The sequence below is a fragment of the Hemicordylus capensis genome, chromosome 2 (assembly GCF_027244095.1).
Source record: "Hemicordylus capensis ecotype Gifberg chromosome 2, rHemCap1.1.pri, whole genome shotgun sequence".
Taxonomy (NCBI): domain Eukaryota; kingdom Metazoa; phylum Chordata; class Lepidosauria; order Squamata; family Cordylidae; genus Hemicordylus; species Hemicordylus capensis.
Window position 1 is genome coordinate 424,432,997 of NC_069658.1, and position 12,593 is coordinate 424,445,589.

The 12,593-nt window shown below is 43.5% G+C and overlaps 1 long non-coding RNA gene across 1 annotated transcript; it reads right to left on the bottom strand.

Moving 5' to 3' along the window:
• Positions 1-455: 455 nt before the first annotated feature.
• On the bottom strand, positions 456-12,140 carry LOC128345739 (uncharacterized). Its single transcript, XR_008316618.1, has 3 exons — positions 12,087-12,140; positions 5,103-5,301; positions 456-3,163 (listed from the first exon to the last, which is right to left on the bottom strand). It is a non-coding gene; the product is annotated as an uncharacterized LOC128345739 (long non-coding RNA).
• Positions 12,141-12,593: the final 453 nt, after the last annotated feature.

Below are 12,593 nucleotides of genomic sequence, written 5' to 3' on the forward strand. Positions count from 1 at the left end.
AAACCCCTCTTCAATATGAGAGCCATTTCTCACTGCTGACTTCTGTGCTATGCTGTGCTTCTTGCAGTGCCAGGGAGCGCGGGAGCCCTTTAAGAGAAACAGAACTCTGTATAGACCCAGCATCATCTTGGAAGGCATGTATGGAACACTGGAAAATCTAGTCCCTCCCAGCACTTTCCCCAAAGAGCTCTAGGGAAAGTGCTTGAGAGGACTACAACACTTCCCAGTGCTTTGCGCACTCTTTCCAAAATGGCACTAGGGGTTGGCAGGCCTCTATTTCCCTTAAAGGAGCCCCACCCATAGTGGGCAAAGCAAAATGTGGTGGGAATGATCACCTCTGCACATAAAAAATGGAAAGAACCACCAAGGAACAATATCTGTAGCACATTTAACACCTCATATGATAATAGACGATAATAAAAATCACTGACCACCATCAAATAAAATGGACTATATAGGCCCAAATAAGCTATTATATATTTTGAAGCATTGGTTTGTTTTTGCGAAATAAAGTCATACTTCCTGATAAGATACAAAATTTCACATACACAATCCTGCTACTAAAATTAGCTAAATATACTATGTTTTACAGAATATGCTTGGTGAAACTTTAAATAATTATTTTGGCAGGGTTTTTTAGTAAATTATTAATATCATACTTCCCAATTACCTACAGATACCACATTTTGCATGAACAATCCTGCCACTTAAATTAGCTGAATGCACTACTTTTTACACCAGGATATGCTTGGGGGCATGTTTAAGTAATTCATTTTGTATTTTTAGCAGAAATTCTGCATTAATCATCATGTTTTATCTGTTATTGTTCTAAAAAGATTTTAAAAACTAAATAATCAGATAAATAATTCCAAAACAACATAATGCCCAAGAAAAGCAGATCTTTCTCAGATTCAAATTTACTATGATTCAAATGTACCGTATATGGTCATTAATTATATTTTAATTTCTGCTTCTTCAGTTTCTTTTGAGATATAATTATATATTATACAGATGGCCCTCGTTATCCACTGTCCCGGCACCCGTGATTTCACATATCCATGGTCAGGCTATATAGACCCAACCTCATTATACAGGGTTCAACTTTTTCTATGTTAACCGCCTTGTGATTATGTTAATGAAAGGCGGTATATAAATTTAACAATAAATAAATAAATAAATTTCCGGCCACCATTTTGCACCAGGGAGCCATTTTGTGGCTCTTTCTTCAAAAAGGCTTTTCCCCCACTATTATTTTTCATGGATATTCTGAGGAATTGGAAGTTTGTGAGATAGGACAACTGGACATTTTTGGACATTGCTGGACAGCTGGAGACTTGGAGAGCATTGTACACTACTTTATTTCTCTTATTATTATTTCTGCCTCCTCCCCACTTTTAAAGCCCCTTTTTAAGCTCTAGGAACCTAACCCCCCAGTTCCCATGGACTCAAGTTCTCATAAGAATATACGGACAGCCCCATTGGATCAGGCCCAAGGCGTATCTCGTTCAGCATCCTGTTTCACACAGAGGCCCACCAGATGCCTCTGAGAAGCCCACCAGCAGGAGGGCATGCCCTCTCTTGCTGCTGCTCCCCTGCAACTGGTATTTAGAGGCATCTTGGCTCTGAGGCTGGAGGTGGCCCATAACCACCAGACTAGTAGCCATTGATAGACCTATCCTCCATGAATTTGTCCCTTTTAATGCCATCCAAGTTAGTGGCCATCATTACATCCCCTGGCAAAGAATTCCATAGATTAGTTGTGTGACAATTTTGTTGGTCCTAAATTTCCTGCCCTTCAGTTTAGTGGGATGACCCCAGTTCTAGTATTATGAGAGAGGGAGAAAAATTTATCTGTCCCCTCCCTCTACTCCATGCATAATTTTATGCACCTCTGTCATGTCTCCCCATAGTTGCCTCTTTTCCAAACTTAGAAGTCCTAGATGCTGTAGCCTTGCCTCATAAGGAAGGGGCTCCAGACCCCTGATCATCTTGTTTGCCCTCTTCTGCACCTTTTTCAGTTCTACTATGTCCTCCTTAAGATACGGTGACCAGAACATTACACAGTACTCCAAATATGGCTGCACCATAGTTTTGAATAAGGGAATTATAATATTAATATATTTATTTTCAGTCCCCTTCCTAATGATCCCTAGCATGGAATTTAGCTTTTCACAGCTGCACTGAGTCACAACTTTCAACAAGCTGTGTACCACAACCCCAAGATCTCTCTCCTTGGGGTGACAGCTCAGTTACAGCTCAGACCCCATCAGTGTATATGTGTAGTTGGGGTTTTTGTCCCAATATGCATTACATTACACTTGCTTACATTGAACCGCATTTGCCATTTTGTTGCCCACTCCCCCAGTTTGGAGAGATCGTTTTGGAACTCCCCACAATCTGTTTTGGAATTCACTACGCTCAATAATTTAGTGCCTTCTGCAAATTTGGCCACTTTGCTGATTACCCCAACTTCTAGATCATTTATGAACAAGTTAAAGAGCACTGGTCCCAGTACAGAGCCCTGGGGGACCCCACATCTTACTTCACTCCATGTAGAGAACTGTCCATTTATTCCTACCCGTTGTTTCCTGTCCTTAAGCCAATTACCAAATTGACAATGGAACCTGTCCCCCTATCCCATGACTGTTACGTTTACTCAAGAGCTTTTGGTGGGGAACTTTGTACAAAAGCCTTTTGGAAGTCCATGTCAACTGGACCACTTTTATCGACACGCCTGTTGACACTCTCAAAGAACTCCAAAAGCTTAGTGAGGTAAGACTTGCCGCTGCAGAAGCCATGCTGGTTCTCCTTCTGCAAGGCCTGTTCTTCTGTATGTTTAACAATGTTGTCCTTAAGTAGGCTTTCCATCCATTTACTCAGCACAGAAATTAAGCTAACTGGCCTGTAGTTTCCCAGATCCCCCCTGAATCCCTTTTTGAATATTGGAGTTACATTAGCTCCTTTCCAGTCCTCTGGTATAAAGCCTGATTGTAGAGACGTTACATATTTATGCTAGTAGATCAGCAATTTCACATTTTAGTTCCTTCAGAACTCTTGGGTGGATGCCATCTGGTCCTGGCGATTTGTTAATTTTGAGTTTTCAAGACAGTTCTCATCACCTCAAATTGGCCCAGTTCGTCAGTCAGTTAGGGTCTCGCTGGCCCTGCATGTGGAAAAGGTTGCACTTCAGATAACACTACCTTGGACATCCTGGACATCAATATGCTATCTAGCAGCCTAAATTTGGCTTCCAGGACCTCCTGCCTGCATTTCCCAGTATCGCTGGTGCCAATGTACTCCCCAGCACTGCCTTACAGCCTATCTAGATGCTGTGTGATGTCCACAATCTTTGGGCCATGCAGGCAAGTTACACCCTGGTCACAAATCCATCACCCTGTACCCCTAATGATCGAATCACCCACTTCTAGGAGGCCCCCAACACCCAGAGGAGTATCCTCTGTGCGAGCGGATATGGGTGCATCATCCAAGGAAGGGGTCCCTTCTAAGGGAGAATTCCTTACTTACTCTTACTCAGATGGATGTCCTTCTTCCCTGAGACCCTCATTCTCCATGACAGCAGAGAGCTGTCAGCCTGGGAGTGGGATGCCTCTGTCACATCCCGGAGGGTCACATCCACATACCTCTCTGCTTCCCTGAGCTTCTCCAGGTCAACCACCTTGGCTTTGAGGGAACAACCATAACAAACATTTATATACCGCTTTTCAACAAAAGGTTCCAAAGCGGTTTACATTGAGAAATAATAAATAAATAAGATGGATCCCTGTCCCCAAAGGGCTCACAATCTAAGAAGAAACATGATAGACACCAGCAACAGTCACTGGAGGTACTATGCTGGGAGTGGATATGGCCAGTTACTCTCCCCCTGCTAAATAAAAGAGAATCGACATGTTAAAAAGGTGCCTCTTTGCCTAGTTAGCAGGGGTAACTTCTTAAAAACATAAGTTCATAAGGAATGAACTTCTTAAGAACATAAGAACATAAGAACATCCCTGCTGAATCAGGAACAAGACCCATCTAGTCCAGCATCCTATTTCACACAGAGGCCCACCAGATGCCTCTGGGGAGCCCACAGGCAAAAGGTATTACATGCCTTCTCTCCTGCTGTTGCCAGAGGCGCTCTTACCCCTGGAATTTGGGATAGAAGTCCAGGGCCTCCACAGCCCCTGGGGCCCCGCAAATCCTCTTTAGTCCGTCCTGGGTGGTGTGGCCACCCAGCCGAGCATGATGATGCTTAATTGGGGGGGGGGGCTCCAAAGGCTTCTAGGTCCATGCTCCAAAAAATTACCTAGATGCACCTCCGGCTGTTGCTCCCCTGCAGCTGGTATTGAAAGGCATTGTGGCTCTGCGGCTGGAGACTGCCCACAGCCACTAGACTAGTAGCCATTGATAGACCTGTTCTCCATGAATCTATCTAAACCCCTTTTAAAGCCATCCAAGCTGCTGGCCATCACCATTCTTCCCTGAGATCCAGGAGCTCTTTGCATCGAGCACACACTCAAGACTTCTGCCCCTCAAGCAGCTAGTCATACATGCAACACTCCGTGCAATACACTGGGAAGCGACCCTTCTCCTGCTGGCATTCTACCTTCATAACTGGTTTTGTCGGCTATTTAAAATATATAGAGCTTGTTTACTTGAAATGTAGGTCTTAGCTGCAGTTGTCAATTAATTAAATATTTTAAGCTCTGTCCTCCAAGAAAATTACAAAAGTGGGGGAGTACTCATCTTCTCCTCGTGCTAGGAGTCTCTTTTGTGATAAAGTGGGACCACTTGTGCACCTCCCCGTACCCTTCCCTTCTAAACTCAATGCAGAAAACTCCTTTGATATCTATTAGCAAACTCCTGTCCACAAAGCTCTGAAAAGCAAAGCTCCCCTGGTCAGAGACTTGGCTTCTCAAGAGCTGCTTCCAAACTGAGCCACCTCAGGAATGTGACCCCTCCCACAAGCTGTGTGACTCACCTGCAGTTAATCCCCACCCACTGTCTCTAGGCACAACTGAAACTGAAACTGCCCTATCAAAAACAAACCCCAAGCAAGCCAGAAATCAAACCCTAGAAAAGATTAGTCCTAACAAACATACCTTGTCCTTTCCTCCTTGTTTTCTTGTTTGTTTGTTTTGCTTGCTTGCTTGCTTGCTTCTTTAGGAAAGAAAACAATTGTTTGCTGCCTCCCTTGGTCTGAGCCTGTCTTCTCAATAGCTGCTTTCAAACCCGTTTTCCGTGGTTTCATTATCTGCAGTTGTAGGGCAGAATGGAACCCCCAAGAATATCGAGGGCCACCTGTATAAAGAATTATATAATTATATTCAATTATTTTTGAAGTTGGAATCTTACAAATTTCAAACTGTTCTTTTGCTTCCCTTTTGTAAGCACATTAATAAAAAATTCTATTATGTTTATTTAATTTCTTCAACTTTCCTAGAAGTGTGATCTGCACACAATGACTTTGCATGGTCAATGATGGGCCTTACCTACTAGTGTAATTATAATAGAAATTCATGAAACTATCACCACAAACAACTCTTATAACAATATTAATATAAATCTACATATCCACAAGGATAATCTGGCAGCATAACCATACAGTGCCAGGAAGTCTGTATGGACTATTTGGCTTTGCCCAAAGCTTTGCATAGGCTTTAAAAAGAGCTACTTAGGGAGCTGCATTTAAGCTCTATGGGAGCTACCACTGGCTCCTGGGCCTTGCAATTAAGCACACTGCATCACAACACTGGTCTTGCCTTCAGTTAAGCCATTCCACATTGACTTGCCTGCCTGAGGAAGCCCTGAATGTAGAAGAGAATTCTAGGGCATGTTCCGGGCCATGGCTTTCAGTTCAAACAGGGCATTGCCCAACCCTGTAGTGCTTCACCACCACAATACATGAATGGGAAGTGCACCCGAGAAAGCACCCAAAGGTATTCTGTGGCTGCACATTGCAGGGGAAGATCAGCAAAGGGAAGCAAGCTATCTTTCAGGGAAGCCTTTCGATTGTTACTAATCTCCTCATTAGAGAACCACTGATAAGTTTCTGAATATGCCCAGGGACACAACTGAATGCAGTTGGAAGACCTCTGGATTAGAATGGTTTTCAACATGTTTTAGTTTGATCACGATGGCTTCTTACTGTCTCATGGTTCCTTCCAGTTTAATATTTCCATTCCATCTTCCCATGACAGCAATGAGCAACCCTCACAAGTCTTTGCAATGACATGGTGAAGCAGGGGCAGCCCAAGATATTGCAGTGACCGAGGCTGCCTTGCCCCATGTCCCTGGGGGCCAGGCCCCTTTCAAAACAAACTCTTACAAGCTTTAAAAGTGAAAGAGGAGAAGAGAGAAGGGAAGGTTGCTTGCAGCTTCCTCTTCTATCCTTGTGCTTCCTTGGGGAAAGTGAGGAGAGGTGCTCCTTGCAAAGTTTGCAAGGATCCGATTGGTCCTAACACTGGTGTAGGGAGGCCAGTGGCAGCCCCAGTTTAGCCTGCCACCAGCAGGGCCCCCAAGCCACACCCCTGCATCTGACATCAGATGCAGGGGGAGTGGCTGGGACACGAGACAATGTCCCTGAGTACGGTGGCCTGGGTATTTTGAACTCATTCGCACAATGGTGGTTCCACCCCTGGGTCCCAAAGTGCTACTCCAGTGGCAATGGCTGGGAGAATCCTGCCACCTGTTGGCACTCCAATAATCTGCTGCCTGCGGTGACTGACTCACCTTGCCTCATGAAAGGGCCACCTCTGTGATGAAGCATCCATTTGCATTCCATCATTTTGACCAGAACAAGGATATAAGAAGAGGCCTGCTGAATCAGACCAAGGGCCCATCAGGTCCAGCATCCTGTTTCCCACAGTGGCCCACCAGAGGCAGGAGATGGAGGCAATTGCTTCCTCTCCTGCGGTTCCTACCCTGAAACTGATATTTGGGGACATCCTGCCTCTGAACCTGGAGTTTCCATATAGCCATCATTACTAGTCACCATTGGTAGAATTGATCCATCAGTAGACTTATCCTCTTACTCTGATCGGTAAGGAGCTTTCCCAGTTCCAGTACCTGAGATCCTTTCACTGGAGAGCCTTGCCATCTAACAAGGGATCATGCATGCTACCTTTCTCCCAAATGATTTACCCATGTTTTCATTACTGCTGTATTTTGACCTGTTGTTTTCATGTCCCTGATATTATATTTGATGTTTAACATTTTTAAATAATTTTATTTTAATATTTTAATATTAATTTAAATATTTTTAAATAATTAGTTGTTCATTAACCGCTTTGGATATCACATCATTGGGATGGAAAAGGAAGACAGAAGGATTGCTAAATAACAAATGCAAAGCATGTGCTCTTAGAGTCCTTCCCCCATATCCACTTTCACGTGAACCAGCCCTGAAACTCATATAATAATGATAAGATTATGTATTTGTTATAAATATTTATACCCTGCCTTTCTACTTTAAAATAAAATGCTCAAAGTGGCTCACAACATACACAATCATAGTAAAAGCAATCAATAATTAAACACTAATAATAATGGCCAACATTCTGTGTAGTGAACCCTCAGCGTTAGCAAGCTGCAAGGGCTGCTGCACCAGTAAAAGGCAGCTCTGGGGCTTTTGCAGAGGCAGGTAGCACTTCATGATGCTACCACTGGAAACCATTAATGTAGCGCAACACAAGTGCCTGTGTGCTCTGTAACCGCCCCAGGGCTGCCTTTGACATGCACAGCAGCCCCAACAGCTTGCTAATACCAAGGTTTAACTGCACAGAATTTATTTATTGTTGCATTTATATACCTCCTTTCGTTAAAAGACAACCCCAAGGCAGTTTACAAAAGTTAAAACATACAATAAAAAGACAATAAAAATATTAAGCTAAAAAATATAAAAACAAACCAAATTTAAAATCTATAAAATACAAGCATAAAAACAATACAACAGGTAAAAATACACAGAAGCAGCAGTAAAAACGATTATGTAAAAGCCTGGATAAAAAGCCAAGTTTTAACAAGCTTTCTAAAAGCCGTGATGGAGTCCGAGGAGCGAATGGCCACTGGGAGAGCATTCCAAAGTCTGGGGGCAGCAACAGAGAAGGCCCTGTCCCGAGTGCACGACAGCCGGGCCTCTCTCATTGTCGGCACCCGGAGCAGGGCCCCCTCAGATGTCCTCGTCAAGCGGGCAGCAACCCTTGGGAGCAGGCAGTCCCTCAGGTATTCTGGGCCCAAACCGTTAAGGGCTTTGAAGGTCAAAACCAGCACCTTGAATGCTGACTGTTAATGACAATAAAAATCATAGTTGTTTTATGTACTAGAACATAATTAGATGTCTAAGCCTCGAATGGCATAGACATGAGAACTTAATCATATTGTGATCAAAGTTCAACCTAGATTACATAGAAGGTTTTAACGGCCCAAGGAACAACTTTTCCCGTTTGTAGGGCCAGCTTTATTAATAGACTCATATCGAAAAACACCTAACTTGACAGTGTGTAAGAAGCAGCACGCTTGGGCAAGATTTGGCAGCAGCACCTTCTAGGATCTGGGGCAGGATGTGGTGAGAGTTGTGCAGAAGTTTTCTTCACCCTCTGTGTTGATTGCTTCCACAATATTTGCGTTTGCTTGAATGGCTGCATGCAGACTGTCTATGTATTATGTTCGTTGTTCTCCTGGAGTAAAGTAATATGCTGATCAACCTTTCACTTGTGCAATTCAGCTCGGTCTCTGTCCTGGCAGCCATCCACAAGTAGGACTGCAGGTTTTCCTAGGGGTACAAATATCTTAGTTTGGCCCTGCCCTTCTTGCAGTTGGTGATGCCAAACAGGGCTGAGTTTACCATTTCTTTCTTGCCTGATTTAGCAGACTCAAGGTCAGTTTCATACTGTGTTTATCTGAATCCAAGACTGGTTTTCCCCCCAAGTTTTTTTAATACTGGAAATCAGGAGGTCATCTTAAATTCAGAGACCTGTTCCTTTCAAGTAAAATCGGGTATAACAAGGCTGCACAACTTCGGCCCTCCTGCATATGTTGAACTACAACTCCCATCCTGTCGACTGACCACTGTGGCTGGGGATTATGGAAGTTGTAGTCTAAAAATAGCTGGAGGGCCCAAGTTGTGTAGCCCTGAGGTATAACCTGTATTTAACTTCTACTTTTAAAAGGGATCATCTTACATTCAGAGTCATCTTCAATTTGGGTAAATACGGTACAGTACTGTATCTTATTCTTACTACCACTCTATGAATTCAGGTAGGCTGATGAGTTTGTCTAATCCTTTTTTCAAGCTGCCATTGCCATAACTGAGGGTGGTGGATTCCATAATTTAGTTGTGTGGCACAAGTTTCAGATCTGTACTTTAGTGCCGCTAGAAAGGGTTAAAAAACCCTTTGAATTTTGAAATGTGAACTGAACTTTTCACCCATTTTGCAAAAGTTTTTGGAACTACCCAACATGGCAAGAGCTATGGAGTAAGATCTAGGGCCCTCTTGTACTGCAGATCTGGCACTCAGTTCCTCACACTTTGCTCCATTACAGTCCCTGGCCTTTAATCCTGGTAATTGGTTGGTGGATTGCAGCTGTGAGAAATTCTCCAGCCCCTTACCTTGAAACAAGGCCAAAAGCTGTCCTTGAAGTCACATGCCCTGGAGATTGGAAACAATTTCCAATTGTTTGAGAAACAAACCAAGTTATGAGTGTTATCTTTAAATTAAAGCAGAACCAGATAATGAGTTCAAGGCTTTGAGATTTTCAGCCACATAATAATGCATGGCGGAATGCGCTGAACCCCGCAACAAATGCGCAGAAACACCACAGAAACACACACACAAATGTAATTAATTAATAAATCTCACTTGATTTCTACGGAAAATTCTCAGGCATTTCACTATGGGAGAAACCTGAAATTCATTTTCAAATTTCAAATTTCAGTGCCCTGCCCCAGGAATGTGCAGGCACCCACTGTGAAGTGTCACATGCTTGATAGCAACTCACTTGGCTTCCCTTGGAAATGCTCAGGTGTTTTTCCTTGGGAAGGACCCTGAAATTCATTTCCAATTCCACTCAGGGGGGCTGGCCCTTTCATGAGGTAAGGCAAGGCAGTCGCCTCAGACAGTAGGTTATTGGGGTGACAGTAGGGGAGCAAGAAGGCCATTGGGACTGACCTGGCCCTTGCAAACATTGCAAAAAGCAACTCCCCTCACACTTCTTGCAAAGCTTGCAAGAAGCACAAGGAAAGAAGAGGAGGTTGCTGGAAACCTTCCCTCCTCCCTGGTCCCCATGCACGTTCAGAGCTTGCAAGGATTAGTCTGGAAGAGTCTGTCTCCCACCAGGGGTATAGCACAAGGCAACATCTTGCGCTGTGCCTCAGGGATTGCAATACCTTGGACTGCCCCTGATTCCACTTGTTTGAAATATTGTTGTCAGCCCTGATTGAAAGGGCTCTTTTCTAAGAGTTCAAAGTGCTTCATGTAAGTTGTCTTAGTCATCCTTGCAATTACCCTGTAAGGTAGGCCTACATTGTTATACTCAAACCATATTTCAGATTGGGGTGTGGTGGAGACTGAGAGTGTAGGTTGTCTCAGGGCATTTCATGAGCCTGTTTCTGAGCCGAAATCTGAACCAGAGGCTTGCAGCTCAAGCTTCACTTCTGTGCTACTCCAACAAAATACTTACACATATACATTCACACACATATACATTCATTGTGGTGGTCAGAAGACCAAGATTTTCTCTAAACTGTAGGAAGTGGAACAACCTTTGGGAAAGAAGGAATCAGAGTGAGAAAAAAGCCAAAGGTCAACAAAAACAAAACAAAAAAACCAAAAGGCTTGAAATCAGCCTGAAAGAACAAGAACAACAAGAACTGAAAATCACAAGGCAGAAGAAGATCCTGGGAACTGAAAACTGGAACCAATTCACATGACGATAATGGCATGTTGAAAATATGGCTTGAGATGATCTGTGTAGAACACTGCCTGCAGCAAAGCAAGAGTGTGATGCTTTCACTTTGCAGTCAACCACCCAACCATTTTTCCAGTAGCATGGTCTATGTGGGGCATGACTTTGGGGCTTCAGCTGGCCATGTTATCAGTATGGGCCCAATGCTGCAAGCATCCATTCCGCCCAGCACTTAAAATAATTAAATACTGCACCGAATGCAAATTCTAGCTTGGGGTGTGAGTTCCACTTCCTGTTCAGCTTCATGTCATTTAAGGGTAAAATATTGCACAAAATGACAAAAAGAAGAAAAAGAAAAACACCCAAAAAACCAAACCCACCATACATAGGGATTCAAGTTTCCCATAGTGTGAGATGTTGCTAAACACTATCTGATGGAGCAGAGGTAAAATAAGAATAAAGAAGTTGTGAACCAACAGATGTAGGGAACACTATGTCCACTAGGGTGAGTATTCTCTGCATCTGTTATAATATAACATAAGAGGCTGAATTCCTCGTATGTATGTACACTGTATTGGAATGTCACTACTTCAGGATGAATCCAGAACATGCAAGCCCTAAACTGACAGATTGTCAACTAGTAATCTTTTTCAGGGTTGCAGGTGGCTTTTTAAAAAGAAGAACACACATTTGTGGTCAACAGATGTATCAATAGCCATAACAACTGGAAAATTGAACTTTTATGAGTCTCTACTGGATAACAGGCTGTAGAGATGTTTAACTTTGCTAATTTACAGTCCTGGAGTTTGCTGCATCAATCCCAATTTTCTGAATGGGGGGATCCCTTGAATGAAGAAAGTCTCCTGTCAGTCCCCAAGATTTGATTTTACTCTGGGTGGCCCAAGCCGCTTAGATGCCTCACTGATTGGTCTGAGACAGTTTAAGGAGATTATATGAATTGCTGGCACAATTTATTTGTGTATAGGAGGCTACAGAATATGGTGTGTCTTAAACAGGTTTAGAACAGCCTTTGTCTGATCAACCAAACGTACTTGTAGCAATGAGTTCCGTGGACCCATTTGAAAAAGTTGTCCCTAGTCTCATACCTCCCTCTAGAATTTCCCCCTAGTTTATTTGGTAGAGGGTAGAACAGTAGGACCCCTTTTGATCTTTCTTCTCACCTTCTGGGATGTGATAGCCCAATGGTTTCCCAGTTTCTGGAGCAGATGTATAGAATGGCCTGGTGTACAATTCAGGGGTCTTCTATAAAGATGACAAGGAAGACAGAGGACATGAGGCGCCTCTTGGGCGTGCTCCAGAGATGCAGATGCCGACAGTATCTATGAGAACTACAGCTCAGTGTCAGTGAGAACTAGGGTTGGTTGTGAAACAAGGAGGTCACAGGGTTGCCTTACAGGCAGAGACGTCTGGGAAGCAGCTGGAGCAAAGGGAGAGTTGAAGTGTTATAACTGTTGAGCTGTCCAAGAGGCTGAAAGAGAACAGAACTAGAGTAAGAGTGGGAGGAAGAGCAAAAGGCAGAAAGAGGATCTGTGTATTATGAGTCTCCAAACCCTTTTGTGTTGCAGTCGGAAGAATAAATGTGAAGTGCCCCAGGGCTGGCATCAGGGGTATTGTTGGGCAGCTGCTGAAGGCCCCAGAGCCTCTTGATCCCTGAAGCCACTTACATA